The sequence below is a fragment of the Simochromis diagramma genome, unplaced genomic scaffold (genome assembly GCF_900408965.1).
Source record: "Simochromis diagramma unplaced genomic scaffold, fSimDia1.1 OVJJ01000325.1, whole genome shotgun sequence".
Classification (NCBI taxonomy): domain Eukaryota; kingdom Metazoa; phylum Chordata; class Actinopteri; order Cichliformes; family Cichlidae; genus Simochromis; species Simochromis diagramma.
The window spans coordinates 1228078-1233693 of NW_024387291.1; positions in this window are offsets into that span (position 1 = coordinate 1228078).

A 5616-nucleotide genomic window follows, 5' to 3' on the forward strand; every position below is an offset into this window, starting at 1 on the left:
CCCATCATCCTGACTGATCGGATGAATGGCACTGTGAAGCTGCAACTTCACTATGCATGTGAAGAAAACTTTTGAGGAGAACTGAGGAGACTGTTGGAGTTTGACATTTGCCACCTTTGGAGGAAAATGGCAAGAAGAGACAGTGGAACACAGGACAAAGCTGAAGGAGAACTGCCGGCTATTGGACTGTTGAAGTGGCAGAGGACAACAGAGTGAGAGGACACAGAGTGAGTAAGTAGAACACAGAGGAGTGCTGGTGTTAAATGTGGGAAATCAAACTTTTGGGTTAGCAAACCTGGGAAAAACAAAACTGACTGCTTAAGTTGGAAAATTGAGAAGGAGTCTGAAACACTGCAAAAAGAAACATACAAAATCACACACACAAGCAGAACATGCATTAACCCTACTAACACAAACACAAGAGAGCTTATGAAGATTAGACAACATCTTAAGCATGTGAGTCTGTTTATCATCTTGTCCAAGTCACTTAGTGTGATGCAAAGACCAGTGGACTCATAGCACATTAGTTACAAAATGATCAAATAATAGCAGAGAAATGTGTAGGAAAGGCAGCTTTAAGAACATGCTCTGTTGGATATGCAGCTCCACAGACATGCATTAAACCTGCCTAATAACACAAACACATGTAATGAAAATTAGCTTGTTATCTCTCATCAGTGTTAAAATAGTGTCAATTTAGCAGACACTTGTTATCAAATACTGAATTTATCCAATGCTGACAATTAACTCTCTAGGTTGCAGGACAACAGTTTAACTTTTGTGGGAAAAAAGATTCTGGTTTGACCAACCAGTGATCAGACAATAAATTTAGTTGTTAATATAGTAAATTGGGAGATGCTTCCTGCTTGATTGATGCAGCACAAGTAATTTACTGTATGAGGGAAATTCTATTTTTAGAATAGAATAGAATAGAATAGCCTTTATTGTCATTGTACAGAGTACAACGAAATTGGCGTGCCACTCCCTTGGTGCAAGTTTCAATAATAAATATAAATGTAAAATATAAAAAGTACAAAAAAAACCTTCGTAAGTACTCAAACAATAGTATGTACAATATATACAGGATAGCAGCATTAATATAATGATAATATATATATATAATATATATAATATATATATATATATAATATATATAATATAATTTGTGATAACATTTTGAACATGCATTTCTGTTGTCCTGTCATCTTAGTGGGTTAATAGCTGATATGCAAATTAGTTGATTGTTCTTAGATTAATGAAAGGTGGTTGAATTCTAGCACGAGTGAATGAGATGTGTTGGAGTTTGTTGTGTGTTGAGTGGAGACTCTAAAACACTGAGTTTCCTGTTTTGATGTGCGAGTGAATCCTGTACCTAGATACACAACTCTGAATACATCAGAACAAACTTCTTTTGTGAAGTGCATGACAAAATGTCACACGTTTTATGATGACGGGAGAAAAGGAAAATTGAATAAAATCTGTGGCCTAAATGAGTGACGAGCACAGACCTGGGGACTAAATTCATAGTTAATAAGACATTGAGCACATTCCATATCAGCTTACTCAAACTGTTAAAGATATATTCTAAAACACTTCTTCAGGAAGACTCAAGAAGAGAAACACACAGACTTCTTGCTGCAATGGCAGCCTCCAGCCACTGAACCGCGCTGAGACACTACCAGAGGCAACCCGTCCTTTTTTCTATACATTCGTATTTTACTTATTTTGTGTATGTTTAGTTTTGGTTGGGGTCTTAATGTTTTCCCCCTCCCGACTTCCCTTAACCCTTGCTCATTGGAAAATCCAACACTTCATCTATATGTAAAATCACTTAAACTAAAACTTACATAGCTACGTTAATCCTAAAACCTAAAAACAATAGGACAAGGTACGACCTCTCTCATGCTCCTAGGATTGGGGGTGAACACCCTAGAATGATTACAATCCTCCATATTATGATGACATGCTTTCAAATATCCAACCAACATATATGCACTTCTACACACAAACAATAATATACATTCAGCATCTACCATAGTGCAACTTTATGCATTAAAAGATTATCCTGACATAAAGTAGCAATTTTCCATTAACAGTCCCTCCTTTTGTCAGTACAAGACTTTATAGATGATATATAATAACACTTTGCTGTACATTTTCTGTCAAAATGCCAGTAATCACACAAAAGTCTTCATGGTGTCCAACATGTCGGGTCAGTAATCGATCAATCAGATTGTCCCATGGCTATGTAGGCAGCAACAAGTAAAAAATAGTAGGCGTGGTTAATCAGAGTATTAGACATGGCAGTATACACGTTCAAAGACCAAAAGAAAAGTAAAATATGCCCAAGCAGCCGATGAGTTAGTCTTTTAGCACCTGTAATCGAGGAGCCAGTGGTGAAGCCCAAGAAACCAGTCACTCGTGTAATCCCTTACACAGATCCTGTTTTGGGCCTGCTGGATCTGTCCCAAAGCATCAGGGCGTGCAGTCCATGTTTGATGAATGTGCGTCTTCTTATGTAAATGCAGCATGTGTTTGTGAAGAGGACAACAAAGTCCCCTTCTCTTCTGCTAGTATCATAGAGTAGGTCTTCTGCCTGGGGAGTTAGGTCCAGGAACAATATAGTGGTGGGGTATGTTGCCGGCTTGGTAGAGGGAAAGACATAATATACCTGTAGGTGCCGATTCTGCGTTTGTTTGTCTGAATATAACCGTACCAGGCAGTTGTTCATCCACGATTGGATGGGTTCTTGCGTCAGGTCTCTTAGGTGAGAGTTTGTCGTGTGTCCCTTTTCTGCCTTCTCGCTGGATTCAGCGCTTTTTTGCGTCAGCTGGGCCTGATGGGGAGCGGTCCTGGGCGCACACAAGGTCCGTCACGCCCTCGCGACTTGTTGCCCTAGAGTTGATCAGAGGCTGGAGGTTGAAGTGCGAGCTTACCCACGGGGGCTCAATCGCACTCCCCCCTCACCACTGAAACAACCAAGTGTGAGATTTCGCTATTGTGCTGTCTTGGGTTCTGGGGTTTCCTGGGACCAACCCTTTTGCAGTGGCGCTGATATATCCGGAGGGTCTCTCCGCCATTTTGCAGGCATTGAAATGGTCAGAAGCACTTGAATTGGCCTCTTAAGCACCACATCACCTCACTTCAGGCCTTCATCCTGCGTAGGAATACTTATGACTCTTCTAACTGTCCATCCGCTGCAGAAAAACCGACTTTGTAGAAAAGGGTGCTGGATCCAGTCATCTACTAACTGGGTTATGAGCCAAGCAGTCTGTCAGTGTGCCATCATATGCAAGTAATATGTGACACAGCAGTAGGTGATGTGCATAGGAAGCTGCTGTCATCACCCACCATAGGCTTCTGGTTCCTGTGCTTTCACAGAATCATATGTCATCCTTAGAGTTCCTTCTGCGCTGTCGATGGAGCTGGGCACGTTCCCGACCCTCATCCTTCAGGTGCCCGTCTGTTGTCCACTCTGTTGGCCTCTGGAGCCCCCTGGCACAGCTCTCATCCAACGCAGCTTCATGGTCCTTGCTGTGGCTCCAAAGTCTGATCTCATGATGGGCCACCAACCACTTGACCTTGGACCTCAACCCCTGCCTGGGCTGTCAGCTGTGTCCTGGAATGGTTGCCGGCTTCTCACGGGGGCCTCTAAGATTTCTCAGAGAATTACTGCTGCACCGTATGTTTCCTTGCTAGGAGGAAAAACTTGCTATTTGGGAGCATGTCAACAATCAGCAAATCACATTCTTTTGTTTCATGAACTTAAACTTTATAGGCCATCAAAGCCTCATCTGAACCTGGATGCATCACTTGACATAGGTTTAATACCCCGTTGAATGAAATATAATCAAACAATCGCTGCAAAAATCATATAAAACAAAATTTAAATATTAATTCCAAAATTTAATGTTAATTTCATTGTTTCATATTAATCCTGGATCCCTCCTCTTGACCAGGACACCACCATGAGTCAACTCATCAAAATCAGATTACTGTATTAAAGAAAAGATTAGCGTAGATCATAGCCCAGGTAACATCAAGGGCATCTCCTCCTCTGGAGCAGCACCACCCTGGACCTACATTATAACCTGCAATAAAAATGTTAGTGTGGTTTGGCAATTAAATTTGCTTAAAGACTGGCTACGCCAGGAGCCTGGCGATACAACAGCATGGCCTGGGAAAACAAGATCTGGAAGTGAAATCAAGCTTCACACTTATAAAAAATTATTCATAGAGGTAATAAGTATTCAGCACTAGCAAGACAAGTGTTCATGTGGCAGGTTTTCTCAGTAAACTACAATTATTTCCATAATTTGCCTCAGACATGGATCATCCCATGTACTCAGTCAACATTAATGTAATCAGTGACTCTCTTAAGCAAAGTCATCAACTCATCAATCACTGTGAGTCAGTTAGCCCATCTTCAACTATTCCAAAACAACTGGCATCCCTTATTTGTTTTTCTCATGTCACTTGTCCGCTTCTGCTAGCATTACGTGCAGGGCTTAGAAACAACAACTTAGCAATACACATTGACTGTGGTCAGACAGTGGTCAACACAGGTCAAACGCAGGTCGACGAGTTCCAGAGGTGCCATAAAAAGACCATAAAGTTAGCCATCCATGCTGTGGAAAAAAGTGTCATTCACATATAACCAAGAAATCCTGTAGTAGAAAAAACATTAACTAGTCCTCAGTATAAAATCAACATGATCAAACACATGAAAACTTGTAATGCTGTAGAAAAGAAAATACAAATGTTAGCAGCTGCGCAGGGGAATATGCAATACTTTGTCACCGGTACCTCGGCAAGCAACATAAGGTAGTGAATAAACACCCCTGGTAAAGGCCAGACCAGAAAATGGCATTTAAAAGGTAAACCATCACGCAACCTCGATGTGCTGTCATCTTTCTGCGCCCTGTAACAGAAGACATAAATTCAATCCACCCTTTGTCCTGTCTAGATGGAGGTTAAACCTTGAGTCGTAGGTACAAGTCTTGTCAGCCTTTTACCAGTCAGTCAGTTTGTTTTTTATTTCCATCATTCATTCAACATTCATTCTTTCTTTGTCTGATAGTGGAAACCATCGTCGCATTAGTTTCCACTTTCAGCAAAATGACGTCATTTCAAAAGAAAAAGAAGAACTTTAGATCGGATTACATCGCTGAATCCTTTTTAGGCAGGGACTCTGATTTTCTAATTGTCCCAGATAAGTGGCTTTCTCCTGAGCCCATTTTAATGTGGAGAAACGCACTTGTAACGGTTTTCCTCGACATGTCGTAATAGCACTTTTAATTCCCGACGTGGCAGATCGTGCTTAAAGAAAAGAAATGTGACAAACAAAAATCAGTGCCTGTTCAAAAAATGAAAAATGAAGAATAACAGAGATTATTGAACAAAACTTTCAGTGCACTGTGAAAGTATCAAAATAAAAAGTCCTTATTAAATCATGACACAACTCCCATCTCAGGAGGGTAAATCATACCATTAGCATGGTTCATCATGCACATACTAATTGGCAGGCTCAACTTCACACACAAAAAAATCAGCAGCTAGATCACGCCAACCAACAAGCAGCTGCACAACACACAACATAAATCCGAATAGGTCTTA